Source organism: Vigna umbellata, chromosome 2 (assembly GCF_029865625.1).
Source record: "Vigna umbellata cultivar VRB3 chromosome 2, Vumbellata_1.0, whole genome shotgun sequence".
Classification (NCBI taxonomy): Eukaryota; Viridiplantae; Streptophyta; class Magnoliopsida; order Fabales; family Fabaceae; genus Vigna; species Vigna umbellata.
This window is the reverse complement of record NC_142166.1, coordinates 16417636-16436172: the sequence shown is the minus strand read 5'-3', so window position 1 is coordinate 16436172 and position 18537 is coordinate 16417636. Positions and strand designations below refer to the sequence as shown.

Here is an 18537-nt window from a genome sequence, read left to right as displayed (position 1 = left end):
TTGTGGCATAATGTTATGAAAGATGAGATGGATTTTATGTCATCTAATCAAGTATGGGATCTTGTTGAGTTGCCTAATGGTCTAAAACCCATTGGATGTAAATGGGTCTTCAAAACTAAGAAGGACTCTCAAAGTAACATTGAAATATATAAAGCGAGACTTGTTACCAAAAGATTCACTCAAAGAGAAGGAATTGATTATAAAGAGACTTTTTCTCCTGTATCTAAGAAGGATTCTTTACGAATAATCATGGCATTAGTAGCTCATTTTGACTTTGAGTTACATCAAATGGATGTGAAAACAACATTCCTTAATGGTGATCTAGAGGAAAAGGTTTACATGAAACAACCGAAAGATTTTTCTCTAGAAATAGTGAGCACTTGGTATGTAAGCTTAATAAGTCCATCTATGGATTAAAACAAGCTTCACGCCAATGGTATTTAAAATTTCATGAAGTTATCTCTTCTTTTGGTTTTGAAGAAAACATCATGGATCAATGTATATACCAGAAGGTTAGTGGGAGCAAAATTTGTTTTCTTGTTTTATATGTGGATGACATTTTGCTTGCAATCAACGACAAGGGTATGTTATATGAGGTGAAGCAATTTCTCTTGAAGAACTTTGATATTAAGGATATGGGTGTAGCATCTTATGTCATAGGCATTAAGATTCATAGAGAAAGATCTCGAGGTATTTTGGGTTTGTCTCAAGAGACCTATATCAATAAAGTTCTAGCGAGATTTAACATGAAAGATTGTTCACCAAGTGTAGTTCCCATTATAAAGGGTGACAAACTTGAATTAAGTCAATGCCCGAAAAATGATCTTGAGCGGGAACAGATGAAAAATATTCCATATGCTTCAGTTGTCGAAAGTCTTATGTATGCTCAAGTTTGTACTAGACCTGACATTGCATTTGCAGTTGGAGTTTTAGGAAGATATCAGAGTAATCCAAGTGTTGACCATTCGAAAGCTACAAAGAAAGTAATGAGATATCTTCAAGGAACAAAAGATTTCATGCTCATGTATAAACGAACTAATAATTTGGAAGTGATAGGCTACTCTGATTCAGACTTTGTTGGTTGTGTTGATACCAGAAAATCTACATCTGGCTATGTTTTTATGCTAACTTGTGGAGCTGTATCTTGGAGTAACAAAAACCATACCTTGACTGCTAGTTCTACTATAGAGGCTGAGCTCATTTCTTGTTTTGAGGCTACTTCACATGGTGTATAGTTGAAGAGTTTTATATTTGGGCTTAGAGTTGTGGACTCAATTGCTAGGCCACTAAAGTTGTATTGTGATAACTCTGCTGCTGTTTTTATGGCTAAGAATAATAAAAGTGGAAGTCGAAGTAAGCACGTCGATATTAAATATCTAGCCATAAGAGAACGTGTTAAAGAAAAGAAAGTGGTCATTGAGCACGTTAGCACTGAGTTGATGATTGTTGATCCTTTAACTAAAGGCATGCCACCAAAGAATTTTAAGGATCATGTAACGCGAATGGGACTTGATTCCATTATATGACAATCATTATAAGTACTTTCATTTTGATAAAACTTTTATTCAGTTTAATGTTTTCTCAATTATTTGTGCACATAATTAGTTACTTTGAGAAAACTCATTTAATTGTGACCTAGAATAGACATATGGTTTATTCATTAGAGTTAAGAGCTTGTGATGTGAGACTAAATACATTGTAATACATGGGAGATAATAATCATTATTAGAGAAACTGTCACCATGATTCATATATTTGGTCTCTTATTATGTTTGATGGTTGAATAAAACGGACCAAGTGGGAGAATGTTAGCCTTTATACATAAGAGAGGTTACATTTTAAGATTATATCCTCTCCCATTTATTTTATTTCTTTTCATTTAATATCCTGATAGTGGTCCATTTTAAAACCATTTTTTCAAACGTGCGTGGATGTGCCGTGATTCCCGCAACAAACTCTTCTAACGTTAAAATACTCTGTGATGGTTTTTGGAGTTCTACAGAAATTTTATAATCAGGTCACTGAGCCTACTCTTTACTTCATATACATCACCATCATGTTTTAAGAGCAAGGGTTCAGAAACTAGAAGTTAAGCAAGCATACAATAATGGCTGGAGGTTGGTCTTTCTGCTTCCGCTTTCTTTCTTATAATCTGAATATGCTTAAATGTATGTGCTTGTTTGACATATTTAGATATATTGAATCTTTACTATAAATCTGTTTTAAAGTAACCATGAAATATGTTTTTTGAGAGATGGGGTTAGTTTCAATCTCTAACATGCATGGATACTTGATGGGGTTTGCATGGGTTTATGTTTTGTTGTTGTATGTTGGGGGAGAAACCGGAATATATATATATATATATATATATATATATATATATATATATATATATATATATATATATATATATATATATATATATTTGTATGCATGGTGGGTTAGTTCAAAACTATATCGTGTTGTAAATGTTTTAGTAGTTACTTGCATGAGTTTATTATATGGTTGTATAGGTATAAATTGGCTAGATATGTTGTTTTCGTAGAAGTGGGTTCCATGATGGGGGCATGCATGAATGGGGTTGTTTCAGTTTGATGACGCTACACATGTGTGTTTATGAGTAACCAATTGTTAAGTTTCGGACTATTTCCTTTCACCTATAAAATGGTCACTATGTGGGCACATTCCTACAGTCCTTAAAAAGAGTATGATGGGTGTGACGGTTGTCGGTTTTCTCGTCTTGGAAGTGGAAGAGAAGGTGCAGTGAGTGTAGATCAAAAGCATAGAAATAAAGTAAGAATGGATGTGTGTTGATACATGAATACATGGAAGAGAGAAGAAAGGGTTGATGTTTTGTGTGTATAAGAAAGTAAAAGGGTAGAAGCTAGGGGAGTCTTGGGTTGAGTGGTTGTGAAAGAAAAATGAGTGTGTTTACACTTGTGGTTTCGGTAGAAAGAAAGAATAATAGGAGAAGAAGATTGGAGCTTGTATTTGATGAATACAAGAAGAAAGAAAAGATGGATGGGTCTTTAGTTACATGAAGAAGTAGTGGCTTGAATGCATGGCAAGGTTACACATAAAAGATAGAGAGAGGGAGAAAAGAAGAGTAAGTTTGGTATTATGGGTGTTGGTGGGAAAAGAAAAATGAATGAGGAAGAGTGAAGATGGTGATTTGGGTATACTTGCATTACGTAAATGGTAGAGTATTAGCTCCTAGAAAGTAGAAAAAAATAAATAAATAAAAGAGAGGAAGGGGAGGCTTGGGTGCAGGTTTTCACGTGAATGAGAATGGAGAGATAAGGATAGAATGGGTTTAAGTTTTGTTGAAAAATAAAAGGAAAAGAAAGAGAGAGAGAAAAAAAGGATAGTTAACATGAGAGTGAGAGGGAGAGGAAGGAACAATGTTCTTTGGAGTTTTATGGTAAAAAAGTGCAGAAAACGGAGAAAGAAAGAGGGAGGGAGAGTTAAGTTACGTTGAGAGAAAGCACCATCCCTTTTTCCTCCACCTCCCCACAAATTATTTTAATGGCAAAATTACCCTTTCACTTATTTACCACAGTGAAAAACATCCGTAAGAACATGAAAACCGCTTCCCTTGCATCAACAACATCAAGATAACGCCTCACGATCACATTCCAAGTGACAGCATTAGGCTGCGGAATCTCATGAAACATCTTGTGAGCATCAATCATAACCCCACACTTGGCATACACATCAACAAGTGAACTTCCAAGAATCACATTGTCACAAAAGCCAAACTTTGTGACCAGCCCATGAACCTGCCTTGAAAGAAGAAGATGAGAAGCCGCACCACAAGAAGCAAGAACGCTTGCAAAAGTAACTTCCGAGGGCCAAACGTTGGACCTAGTCATATTCAGGAACAAGGAAAAAGCCTAGTTTGGGCAATTGGGAGTAAGCAGTAATGAGGGAGTAAAGGGTAATTTTGCCATTAAAATATTTGTAGGGAAGTGAAGGGAGAAGAGGGTGGTGGTGGAGAAGGGAGCAACACCCTGAGGGAAAATGAGTGGGAGAGTGGTTTTGGGGTAGACCACATGGGGCCCACCAAAAAGGAGAGAGAAAAATAAATTAAATGGTTGTGGGACCCACTTGTAAAGTAGGTGGGAAGAGAAGTGAACTTAGGAATTTTATGGTGCGTCAGAAATTTTATTTTAGTGGACAGGAGTCTGAATTTAGTAATTACAACAAACATTTTATTTTAGTGGACAAGACTATGAACTTAGTAATTATAGGGAGCATCCTAAGTTTTGTTTTAATGAAGAGGCGTATGAACTTAGTAATTTCAGGGGTGCATCACAAATTTTGTTTTAGAAGACAAAGCGTGAATTTAGAAATTTTAGGGGTGCGTCACAATTCTATTTCAGTAGACAGGGGTGTGAACTTAGTAATTTTAGGAGATGCGTCATAAATTTCGTTTTAGTAGACAAAGGTGTGAACTTAGCAATTTTAGGGGTGCATACAAATTCTATTTTAGTAGACAGGGGTGTGAACTTAGTAATTTTAGGGGATGGTTGGTTATATTTGTTTGGCCTACTTTTTTGATTGGTTTATACATGTTATTGAGAATATGTATGAGTTCGTGATTGAGCACGGTTATTGTTTTCAGCCTACGTTTCTGATTGGCTTATACATGTTATTGAGAATATGTATGACTTTGTGTTGTGCTCGTAAACTATGTTATTTTCTTGTAATTTTATCGGACGTGTGAGCATATTGTGTCAAGGGTTACCCTATTTATCATGATTATATTGTGTCTAGGATTACCCTATTTATCATGATTATATTGTGTCTAGGGTTACCCTATTTATCATGTATTTGTGTATCAATTTATTCATATAAATAGAAGATTGTGAGAGGGATCAATTAAGCCCTCAAGAATTATTTCTTTTCAATCTTAAGATGGTACCAGAGCGGGTTGATCCCGCTCTGGTTTCTGTCTCGTAATATATATCTGTCTGGCGCCACAGTTCTTCGTCGCCCGCCACTGTCCGCCGCTGCCCGCCGCCGGCCACCGTCAACTGCTGGCCACCGTCGCCGCCGGCCACCGTCCGGCCACCGTCGCCGCCGGCCACCGTCGTTCGTCGCCGGCCGCCGGCCATCGCCTGCCGTTGCCGGCCACCGTCGTCCATCACTATCACAGTTTCCTTCGTCTAAACCCTTAGGGTTTTCTTGTTCCTCGCTAGTACTATTCGTCTTCTTCAGAGATGGCGTCTGGCAGTACTCTTTCCTTCTCTGGAAGTCCATCAATTACCTTCTAAAAGCTAAATGGAAAAAATTATCTATCATGGTCTGCTGCTGTTGAAATGTGGTTCCTTGGCCAAGGGCATTATGACCACCTTGAACGAGATGGAAGCCATGTGCCTACTGAAAAAGCTGATCAGTGGAAACAAGCAGATTTCCAGTTGTGTGCCCTGTTATGGCAATCAGTGGAACCCAAACTTCTTGTATCTTTGAGGGCTTTCAAAACTTGTCACTCCTTTTGGAAGAAAGCCCAAAGCATTTATGCCAACGATATTCAACGTCTCTATGACACTACGAACAAGCTTGCATCTCTTAAAATGGCAGACCATGATATGGTGTCCTTCATGGCTGAAGCCCAATCTGCTGTCGAAGAACTTAGGATGTTTTTGGAAGTAGATCCATTAGAGGATTTCAAAAAGAAACTAGACAAATTTTACATGGTGTTGATCCTTCGTGCCCTACATCCCGATTTTGATCATCTCAGAGATCAACTTCTAACTAGTCATGAGGTCCCGTCTATGGAAACATTGACCACTCGCCTTCTGCGTGTCCCGGTATCTCAAACTCAAGAAGCGCATGAACTAGTGGAACCATCTGTCATGGTTGCCACACGAGGAAGAGGAGGACGTGGCACTAGAGGAGGAGGACGAGGAGGTTGGGTGTTAGAATCGCTGCAGCGGAATTGTTAGCGTGGAATAACAAACCAAGAGGGTTTTTAATACGAACGTGTGCCTTTTAATTTCTACTCAATTAAACTTACCAAGCAAATAATAAAGACAAATAAAGAGAGTAAGGTTGAGAGAAATTTACACAGATGATTTTATCCTGGTTCAGATCACTAGGATCCTACGTCCAGTCGCTTATCTCAAACAAGATAAACCTTTTTCACTAACACAAAACACTTACAAATATTAGTCACAAAGAAAAACAATTTGTAAGAGTTTAGAAATACCACCTCTCTTGAAACCACAAGAGATGAACTTACACTTCCTTTGAATCTTCACAAAGGATGACCACCTCCTTCGAATGCTTCACGAAGGATGATTCTCTTCCACGCACTTCCTCGGACACACCAAGGATGAACAAGCTATTCCTCTGTCACCGCAGTAGCACTTCAGGACTTTGCAGACAAGAGTTTCCTTAGCTTCCACAATCTCACAGAGTTCTCAAAGAGTTCAGAGATCTTTTGCACAAGGGAAGAGTTGTTTTTTAGATAAAGAGTGAGCCATTTTATAGACTCAGCCTAATACCCTTCCATTCTTCGAAAACGGGCCATCTAACGCATTTAATCGATTAACATAAATATTAATCGATTAATAATGAGTACAACGGCTAGTTTTTCAAATCTGAAACCCCCAACGGCTAGTTTTTCAAATCTGAAACCTCCAACGGCTAGTGTTAATTGATTATTCTCAGGAATAATCGATTAACTAAATAAATCAAATATAAATTACAAGAATCAACCCTAATACATATTTGAGCACTATTACATCAACTTTGATTATTATAAAAGCTTTATAAAATACAGAGATCTTCAATTTGTCTTTATGGATATTGACTTGTGCAAATCTGTTCATCATCAAAACTTCATCTTTGATTTTTGCTAACATTGGGGACGTACTCAATGCACATATTGTAAAAGGATGGGTCATACTCAAGAGAATTGCTACTCCTTACATGGTTTCCCTTCCAAAACCGCCAATATTTCGAAGACTGAAACTTCCACTTCGAAAACTGAAACCTCCACTTCTATGTTTTCTGAGGATAAATATCAAGAGTATTTAAGGTTAAAGTCTAATCGCTTGGCACAACCATCTCAATCTCCCAATACATCAACAGCCTGCGTTTCTCAATCTATGGAATGTCAAAATTCATGGGTAATTGACTCAGGTGCTTCTGATCACATTTCTGGTAATACCTCTTTGTTCTCATCTATTTCCTTTCGAGAAAAACCTCATTTCATAACCCTTGCAAATGGATCTAAAACTTCTTCCAAAGGAGTCGGTCATGTTTCTTTGTCTCCCTCCCTCAATCTCAACTCAGTCCTTTTTGTCCCTAATTGTCCTTTTAATTTAATTTCCTTAAGCCAGTTGACTAAAATGTTAAATTGTTCAATAACCTTTGATCATAAATCTTTTGTTATACAGGAGCGTGGTTCGGGGAGACAGATTGGAGAAGGATATGAAGCTGGCGGATTATACCATTTTGGATCTCGTCCAAGGGTGTCTTGTGTTGCTGTTCCTAATCCTAAAGTGCTACAAGATCGACTTGGCCATCCTCATTTGTCCAAATTAAAAAAGATGTGTCCTGAACTTAGTGGTCTCCAAACCTTAGAATGTGAGTCATGTCAATTAGGAAAACATGTTAGATCTTCCTTTCCTAAAAGGTCTCAATCAATATGTAATTCTAGTTTTTCCATCATCCATTCTGATATATGGGGACCTAGTCGTATCTCCTCCTTTGGTTTTAGATATTTTGTTACCTTTATTGATGAATATTCAAGATGTACTTGGGTTTATCTTATGAAAAATCGTTCTGAATTGTTAGCTATCTTTACATCCTTTTTGAATGAAATGAAGAATCAATTTGGTCAAGTAATCAAAATATTAAGAAGTGATAATGCAAAAGAGTATTTCTCATCCTCCTTTTCTGCCATCTTGAGTTCCCATGGTATCTTACATCAGTCTACTTGTCCTCACACACCACAACAAAATGGTATAGCAGAACGAAAAAATAGACACTTGGTTGAAACTGCTCGTACCCTTTTGCTTGGTGCCCATATTCCTGTCCATCACTGGGGGATGCCATCTTAACTGCATGTTATCTTATTAATAGGATGCCCTCCTCCTCTCTTGATAATAGAGTCCCTTTCTCCATTTTGTTTCCTAATGATCCTCTCTTTCATACATCTCCCCGAGTGTTTGGCTGTGTATGTTTTGTTCATAACATGTCTCCAGGTCTAGACAAACTCTCCGCTCGCGCTCCCAAATGTGTCTTCTTAGGCTATTCTCGACTTCAAAAAGGATATCGGTGTTACTCTCCTGAAACTAAGAAGTATTACATGTCTGCCAATGTCACATTCTTTGAACAGACTCCTTACTTCTCTCCATCCGTTCAGGATGTTTCTATCCTCCAGCAAGTCCTTCCTATTCCAATGGCTGAGTCAAATAGCTCCATTGTCTCTGTCATTCCAAGTCTTGATCACAATCCTTCTACACCTGTTTCTCCACATACTGAGATCATCCCACACAGGGCCCCAATGGATAGTCCACCTCCCCAAGACAATGGTGAATCTCCTACTTCAGATTCTTTTCCCTCGTCACCTCCTCCCACGCCTCCTGGTGCAAATGATTCAGCATGGCCTATTGCCCTCAGAAAAGGTACTCGTTCCACTCGGAACCCTCATCCCATTTATAATTTTCTAAGCTATCATCGATTGTCGCCCTCCTATTTTTCTCTTTTATCCTCAGTGTCCTCTGTTGTTATACCCAAGAATGTGAAAGAAGCACTTGATCATCCTGGATGGCGACAAGCTATGATTGCAGAAATGTAGGCTCTTGACCATAGTAATACTTGGGAGCTGGTGCCCCTTCCCCCAGGAAAAAAGGCGGTTGGTTGTCGATGGGTGTATGCAGTTAAAGTTGGCCCTGATGGTGAAATTGATCGGCTTAAAGCTCGGCTTGTTGCAAAAGGTTACACTCAGATTTATGGTCTTGATTATTGTGACACTTTCTCTCCTGTAGCCAAGATGACTACTATTCGTCTCTTCTTTGCCATGGCAGTCATTCGTCACTGGCCACTTCATCAATTGGATATCAAGAATGCCTTCCTACATGGTGATCTTGAGGAAGAAGTTTATATGGAGCAACCTCCTGGGTTTGTTGCTCAAGGGGAGTCTGGTATGGTATGCAAATTGCATCGATCTCTATATGGCCTCAAGCAATCCCCACGTGCTTGGTTTGGAAAGTTTAGCTCCATTGTTCAAAAATTTGGGCTAAAACGTAGTGAAGCAGACCATTCAATTTTTTATTGTCATTCTTCTCTCGGGAAATGTGTTTACTTAATAGTATATGTTGATGATATTGTCATTACAGGAAATGATGCTGTTGGAATATCTCAACTAAAAGAGTACTTGTGTAGACATTTTCAAACCAAGGATCTTGGAAGTCTCAAATACTTCTTTGGCATTGAAGTAGCGCAATCAAAAGATGGAGTTGTAATCTCCCAAAGGAAGTATGCTCTTGATATATTACAAGAAACAGGCATGATTGATTGTAGACCGGTAGACAGTCCCATGGACCCAAACCAGAAATTAAGGACAGAAGAAGGTGAATTATTCTCCGATCCAGAGAGGTATAGGAGGCTGGTTGGCAAACTGATTTATCTCACTATTACAAGGCCAGATCTATCCTTTGTAGTTGGAGTGATTAGTCAGTTCATGCAGGCTCCATGTGTTGACCATTGGAATGCTCTCATTCGCATTCTAAGGTATGTAAAGAAGGCTCCTGGGCAAGGATTGTTATATGAAGATAAAGGAAGCATTCATGTCTCTGGGTATTGTGATGCAGATTGGGCAGGTTCACCTATTAATAGACGGTCTACAATAGGATATTGTGTTTTTCTGGGAGGAAACATTATTTCATGGAAAAGTAAGAAACAGAATGTAGTAGCTCGATCAACCGCGGAAGCCGAGTATAGGGCAATGACATCATTAACATGTGAACTTATATGGGTGAAACAATTCCTTCAAGAGGTTAAATTTTGTGACATCCATACTATGAAGATGTATTGTGACAATCAAGCTGCTCTCCACATTGCATCAAATCCAGTGTTTCACGAGAGGACTAAACATATAGAAATTGATTATCATTTTGTTCGTGAAAAGTTGTTGACCAAAGAAATATGTACTGAGTTTATTGGGTCAAACGATCAACTCGCAGATGTATTGACCAAGTCATTAAGGGGTCCTCAGATTGAGTTTATTTGTTCCAAGCTTGGTACATACAATTTTTATGCTCCAGCTTGAGGGGGAGTGTTAGGATATTTATCCTATTTTATCATCATTATAGTGTGTCAAGGGTTACCCTATTTATCATGATTATATTGTGTCTAGGATTACCCTATTATCATGATTATATTGTGTCTAGGGTTACCCTATTTATCATGTATTTGTGTATCAATTTATTCTTATAAATAGAAGATTGTGAGAGGGATCAATTAAGCCCTCAAGAATTATTTCTTTTCAATCTTAAGAGTGTTGTGCACGTAAACTATGTTATTTTCTTGTAATTTTGTCGAACGTGTGAGCATATTGGTACGATAATAAGTTTGAGTCTCATGTGAGACAAAGATTCGAGTGTCACCTTTCCTTCTACGAGAGGAGATAAAAGGGTGGATGTCTCGCCCAACGACTTCGACTCGTGTTGAGAATAGTGCCCCTGTGCACGTAGTATCAGTATTTTTAGTTGTTAGTGCTTAAGGAGTTGGGGCGATAGGCCTGGTGTTGCGATAGAAGACGACTCGAATCGCTTGTTATTAATAACAGGTTATGATGACAAAATACAAGAAAATGACATTGGTTTATGAAAGGCCTTATTGTGATGTTATGTTTGAATTCATTCATATGTAATGAAATAGGCCTAAAACAGATTGAAAATCTAGTTTCTAGTAATTATAATCGATTAAATAAGTTGTATAATTTGTTAGATTAAGCCAGAACACTTACAAAACTAAATTGGAGCAAATCACTCTGTTATAATCGATTACATAAGTTACATAACCAATTAAAACAGAGATAGGCATAATCTGTTATATAAGTAACATAATATGTTAAGAAAGATAAATGGATGACTAACGAGGTTAAGTGTCAATATAATCGATTAAAACAGAAAGCAAGGTCTAATCCATTATACTGATAGCCTAATCTATTAAGTCTGTTAGAAGGAGAAGTTATAGGCATAAGTGTTGAAATAATCGAATATACAGGTGTAATAATATGTTAAAACGGAGACAAAAGCATAATAGATTATGTTGATAATATAATCGATTAAACCGCGTTAGGATTTGAATTTTCTATATAAACTTGACTTGAGACCTGTTTCATTAATGCTTTAATTTTCAAATACTGATATACTTTATGACTTTTGTGTGCAGGGTGTCTCAAGAACGGTTCTTGGAGGATTTAAAGCGTCATTGGTGATCAAACATTCAAGATTTCATTCAAGACCAAGTGGACTTCATTGTTGCTGATATATCTGCACTTGAAGGGTGTATTTTGATCAATGTATCATTGTTTCTACATTGTGTAGCACCTGTGCGAGTAGACCAAGGAAGAGATTGAGAGTTTTCATCTCTTGTAGTTGGTGAGAGTGAGTGTTTTCCTCTCTTACTTGTGTTGTAATCTAATTTCAGAGTGGTGAGTGATAGACGGGGTCCAAGTCCACTAATTAATCATGAGCCCATGACTAAAGGAATGCATAGAAGGCTCTAAATGTACCTAGAAAGCATTTTCCAGCAGGCAACTTTGAAGAATTGCATCATTTGGAGCAAGGTTGAAATTGACTTCCGGATTAGGCCACGCTCAGCCCAATTTCGCTATCGCTCAACACTCCAAGAGTTGTCCACGCCAGTTGTAAGACCCTTGAAAATATTTGTAATTCAGATACTAGATTAAAAAAAAAGTAAAAAATGAATAGTAAATTGTGAATAGTAAAAAGTGAATAGTAAAAATAAAAAAATAAAAAATAAAAATTTCTGGAAGGGATAAGTATTCCATGTTGCCTTGAGTCATAAGAGATCAGAATTCATCAAATTGTGAATAAAAAAATTATTTTGTAATAGTAAAATGAATAGAAAAATGAATAGTTAAAATGAATAGTAAAAATGAATAGTAAATTTTTTTGCTATAAATAGCCAAGGGGGGGAGGCTGAAAATTTACACCATAAACTTAGAAAAATTTTGAGATAAGAGATTTGGAAGACTTTCTAGTTGCAAAGGGGACATTCTAGAAGTTTTCGGAGAACGAGGAGATTAAGTCTGTAATAGAGGTAAGGGAAGCTACTCTTGAATCTTAAGCATACAATACTTTGCTTTTGTCTAATCCTAAATCTTGAATATGGAGTATTTTATTTCTGGATGATCTTGAATTTTGAATGAGAACATGTTTTTGTGATGAGACCAAGTTTGATAGTTGTAAAACGTGATATTGATTATGTTATGCTAATTGTACATTATTGTTACTTAGAACATTTATTTGTTTCTTTTGTAATTTTGGAAGGACGAGAAGTTGTCTAACCGGCTCTGCCAGATTCAACTTCTTGTTTCCCCAGAGCTTTTATTGTTTTTTTATCTCTTTACATTTTTGGAAGGACGAGAAGTTGTCTAACCGGCTCTGCCAGATTCAACTTCTTGTTTCCCCAGACCTTTTATTTCTTATTTATATTGTATTTTTGGAAGGATGAGAAGTTGTCTAACCGGCTCTGCCAGATTCAACTTCTTGTTTCCCCAGAAATTTTATTGTTTTATCTATTTTTTTATTGCATCTTTCTGGAAGGATGGGAAGTTGTCTAACCGGCTCTGCCAGATTGATGGACAAATTTATGAACACCAAATTATGATGTCACAAACTTGTTTCACAATCGGCAAGTATGACCGAATCGTTCAAGTAATAAAACTTGGTAAGACCAAGTATCGTTCTTCCCAAAGGACTCACGGCCTAGTTTAGTTATGTGGTTTCTTGATTAACTAAGACTTACAAACGAAATATTTGGGTTTAAAATGCAAGACAGAAAATAAACATGTATGCATGAATTTTGATCAATGGCAAAGACAAAAGATAAACACTTTCAATGGAATATATGAATGAATATGTTGTTGGGGTTAATTTCATCTCATCCACTCTCATACATTTTAGGAATTCAACATTCAAATCATCATTGTTAATGCCACTCTCTAAAGTACCATTCTAGATGGCTTCTCCCTAATCAAATAGTTCATACAATTCCTAGCATTCCTAATGATTAGTTTATTTTGCGCAGGAGCTTAAGGCAACCAATATACTATTGGGAGAAATTCCCCAGATCTAGACTTCCCCGTACGTGCCCGTATCGACAAAACCAATGATCATGCATTGAATGAGTTAAACAATGCAAGCATTAATCAAAGAGGAAAAACCCTAACTAATGATGAAAGAAAGCATATGTCTTAACTGAAAGATGTAAACAACAGATTCCATATATGAGAGTTTCAAAAGATTACATTGATTCCCCAACAAACATACAAGATTTAGTTCACCATAGTCATGGTGAATCTAGATGAATAACAATGAAAGAATGAAAGAATAAACCCTAAACAGGTGAAGAGGAAGCCTCAGCATCCAAGATCCTCCTTCAAAGGGGTGGAAGAGAGAGTGTTTGCCTCGTTTCTGCCAAAGATGCCTAACCCTAGGAAATCCTAAAGCTTATATATCATTCGTAAATTACAAAAAGTCAAGTCCAAGCCCATTAAAGTGCCGCTCAGCGGTAAAATACCGCTCAGCGGTGAGTGCGTGACTGGTTTTCTCCCCTCAGCGGCTATTTTGCCCCTCAGCGGACCTCCCGCAAGCACCTGAGTGCCGCTCAGCGGTAAACTGCCGCTGAGCGGTGACTTCGACTTCTCCTTTTTGCACTTTTTTTTGTCTTTTCTGATTTCACTTCTCTCCTTCTTCACTTCTTTCACCAAATTCACCTTAAAACCTGCACAAAAACACTGAAATCAAGCATAAACCTGTCCAGCTCTCTTATTTCTGAAAATATCAATAAAAGGCATGATTTCAAGCTAGTTTTTAAGTGTAAAGGTTGCTTTTAGTATGAATTTTAAGCATGAAAATAACAGTTTTTCAACTGTTATCACAACCCAAACTTAGAACTTTGCTTGTCCTCAAGCAAACAAGATGTAACTCCATCTTCAACCAATTCATATGATGGTTCACTCATTCAAAAATCCTCTTTTTCAAGATAAGTAACAACTTCACTCAAACTTATGACCAAGAGTTCAATCAAGAAGTGCACATGCTTTAGTGTTCACAAAGTCATTTAAATTCCAACAAATGCTATTTTTCATGAATGATCAATCAATTAAGCATGGATGTTCATGTGTTAATGGAATATCTCCTCACTAGGTAAAGTGTTTCACTCACACATAAGTGTATAAGAGGTAATCACTCATTCACTCTACTATTACAATGTCACATGAATTAACTTTGCCTTTCATTTTACCACAATCAAAAACATTCACAAGCATGCATCATCTCAAGGACTTTTCTATGGCTTATAATGTGGCTGGGCTAACAAGAAAATTGGTTTTTCTGGATCACAAAATCCTTGAGTTAAGAGAATCAACACAATCATCTTATTCTTTCCCAACTTTCTTTTGCCTTTGCATTGAGCTTTGCTTCTTTTTCTTTTCTTTTCTTTTTCTTTGCACATTCTTACTTTTTAGCTCTTAGCTCAATGCTTTTCATGTTTTCCCAACAACCCCAAACTTGAACATTTAACAATACTACACAAGATCTTCTACTTAACTCAAGGTAAGATTTTCAATCAAGGGTTTCAGTGTATGTTCAAGGCTAAGGGTTCAAAGGATAGAACACAAAGTGTTCTCTTTTAGTGGGCTACTTTTACAAATTTGGCCAATAATAAGGTTTCCAACAAACGACCTTGATCATATGATGCAAAACAAGCAATTGATTCAATCATAGAAAACCTGGGCAAAATCATTCATGCTTTCAAAGTAATAGCATTTAACAATAACAACTCTGGAGCTCAAAATCTCACATATAAGCTCATTCACATTTGACATACACATCCTGCTTAATTTCACAATCACAATCATGATATCATGCATTTGTTCACAAAGCTTGTGAATCACCTATATAAGCATTTTAATGTGCACATCATCTCAACATCAATTAATCATAAGCATCATTCAGCATTACTTATCACACAATCACAGTTAATAGCAAACCATCACAAGAAACCAGGTTTCAAATAGAGTACATCAAACCCTAATCTAAAAACAAAAACAAATAAGTTCAGAAAACTTAAACCACAAAAGCATAATCATATGATAGCATTCATCAGTAAATGCTATCTCAGCTCCTCATCAGTCTGAGCTGTCCTCTGTATCTTCCTCTTCTTCCTCATCATCATCATCATCAAACGCATCCTCCTCCTCAGCTTCATCTTCTTCCATATCTCTAGCTGAAGCTTCAGCTGCTCCAGCTCCTTCTCCATGTACTGGTTCTTCTGGCCAAGCTACTACATTATGGAATTCATCCATAGTCCACCTGTGGGCTGGAGGTGTATCATACATCCCCACTATCATCTCAGCAGTGGCCACCTGCCCTCTGTGAATGGACTGCAACTGAGCCCCTATAAGAGACATATACATGTCCCTCATCTGGAATGGCTCTGCTTCATGTGTCTCAGCAGATGTCTGGCTCTGTGCTGGCCCTCTCTCTCTACGAGCACGGCGTGGTGGAACTGGCTGAGCTGCATCCTCACCTCCACAGTACTGTCTGATAGCATGGCCTCTGACATAGCCCAAATAATTCTCAGCTGGATAATCACCAATCTTCTTTGCATTGGTGTAGAATTCCTTCACCACAGCTATGTTGGCAGGTGCAGGATAGGTGGCTAACTTTCCCCAGTCATTCCCTAACACTTGCTCTCCAAATTGAGGAGCAAAGTTAGGTATCATTCCAACCTTTCTCTCCATCAGAAGTCTCCTGTCCTGAACCACCCTAAAGTGCTTCTCATGTTTCCTAGAGAGGAACCTGCTAGAGTGGGGTTGCTCTGGTTCCTTTTCCTTTCTCTTGGTTGCCATGGTTTTCAATCTTTTTCCTGATGAGGATGTCATTCCTACATTCAAAACACAAGCAAAACCACAGAACATGATGTTAATCATTAGTAAAACATAGAACATAACTCCTGTCGAAGCTAAACCACCGCTGAGGGCCAGAATTTCCCCTCAGCGCCACCAGCGCCACATTCCAACACGCAAAAATCAGAAAAAACCAAATCTGGCAGAGTGCCGCTCAGCGGTAATTTACCCCTCAGCGGTAACTCTGCAGATTTTTGAAAAATCAGTTTTAAAGCTTCCCTAACTCCACCCAAATGCAATTTTCAGTTTTCCAGTTCATAATCATGCAGTTTAATCGGTTCAAACATCAAATATATCATCAAATCATGCATAGAAATCAAAACCCCTAAATATTCATGCGTTGACAATCACATTCAAATTCAAGAACCCTAGAATGAACAAAATGCATTTTACTTACTTGGGTGGAGATACTAGATGCAATGAGAATGCCTTCAAACTAGAATGCTCTCTTCTAACCCCAAACTTTGATGGCACACTAGTGAAAAAGTGAATAGAAGAGAGATTTTCTTAAGAGGGAAGAGTGAAAAGATGTGGAAAACCTAGGAGAAGGTGTGTGGAAGTGTTTGTGCAGAGAGAAGTCTGGAAATAAACCCTAAAACGCAGCTTGGGGTATAAAAATACCCTAATGGGCTCGGGTCCCGCTAAGGGGAACTAAAGCCCAGTCTGCGAGAGTACCGCTCAGCGGTAAAATACCGCTCAGCGGCACTTTCGTGATGTGCTCCTCTCCTTCTTTTCTTGACCTACGTGCCTTCCCTACATGTCCCTCATAGGTTCCCTGCAATTCAATGTTAAAAATGCTTATGCAAACCCTAACTAAAATAAACAAACAAAAACAATCAATCAACTGGGTTGCCTCCCAGGTAGCGCTTGTTTAACGTCACGAGCCTGACCCAAATTCCACCAACACCCATCAGTAGGTGTTTCCAACTTACCAGCACCCATCAGTAGGTGCAAAATTTTCTCACCAACACCCATCAGTAGGTGTTACAAACCTAGCATCCTTCAGTAGATGCTTAACCACCTAGCATCCTTCAGTAGATGCTGGATCCAACAAAAATATTTACAGAATAATGTCCACAATTTAAAAGTTACAAAACCAAATCAAAAGTTTTTAAATCCACTGGGTTGCCTCCCAGCAAGCGCTCTTTTAACGTCATTAGCTTGACCCAGTAAAGCTCATGTTCCTTCTTCTTTTTCTTCTTTCTACTGAACTTCTTCAGAAATTTGATCAAACCAGGAACCTGTTGCAATGTCTCAATCATAGGAACTTTAATCTCCAATTTCTTGAAGATTTCCATAAAGCACTTGAATTTCTTTTCCTTCCTATGATTCTTCTTTAGATGAGGATGTGATTTTTCATATGATTTCTTCTTCTTTCCTCTCATCTTCTTTTTCTTACGCTTTCTCTCCCCAAATTTTCTCTTTTTCTTTTCTTTTATTTTTTTCTTCCCTTCTCTTCTTCTCCTCAACTTCTTTATTTTCACACAAATTTTCTTTCTCTCTTCTCTCTCAACCACTTCTTTTTCTTTTTCTTCATCTTTATCTTTCTCACTCAACTCTTCTTTCTCTTTTCTCTCTACCCTTTCCTGATCTTCCTCTAATTTTTCCTCATCAAGAATCTTGTTACTTTTAGTGATAATGACTTGCCCTTCCTCCTTAAGGTTAACTTCAGTATTAACATCATCATTCAATCTCTGACTGATGTAATGAAGTTGCATCTCCATTCTTTTACATGATTCTTCAATGCTTTTCTGAGTAGCGTCAGAATTTTTCAAAAATTGTTGAAGGGTGTCATCCAAACTTCCTGATAGAAAGGTTTGTTGCTGTTGCTTGTTAAATTGCTCAGTTTGTCCAGCTTGCCCACTTTGTTCCTGACCAATACTTGGGTGTGGTTTCCACCCTTGATTGTAGCTCCCTTGACGGTACTGATTGGTCATGTAGTTTACATCCTCTACGGCTTCAACTGGAAAGGCACATTGACCATTGATATGGTCACCTCCACACAATTCGCATAACTGGGATTGTACCTGTGCAACAGTCTTTAACTCTTGTGGCAATTGTTCAAGTATCTTTGAGAGATTCTCCAATTGTTGAGTTATTAACTTGTTCTGAGCTATCAAGGCATCATTGGATTGCAACTGTAGAACTCCTTTTTGTTGAATAGGAGCTCCTCTTTCACTGTTCCACTTATTGTTATTAGTAGTCATGTTTTCAATTATTTCTGTGGCTTCCTCTGGAGTCTTCCATTTGATATTGCCTCCAGCTAAGGCGTCAAGCATCATCTTGGTTTGTGAACCAAGACCTCCAAGGAAGATTAGGACTACTTCTCCTTCGTTAAATCCATGCTTGGGAGTCTT

General features: G+C 37.8%; 1 pseudogene; it reads left to right on the top strand.

The window, feature by feature from the left end:
* Window positions 1–488: 488 nt before the first annotated feature.
* Window positions 489–1235, top strand: LOC124846941 (secreted RxLR effector protein 161 pseudogene; annotated as a pseudogene).
* The last annotated feature ends 17302 nt before the right edge of the window (window positions 1236–18537 follow it).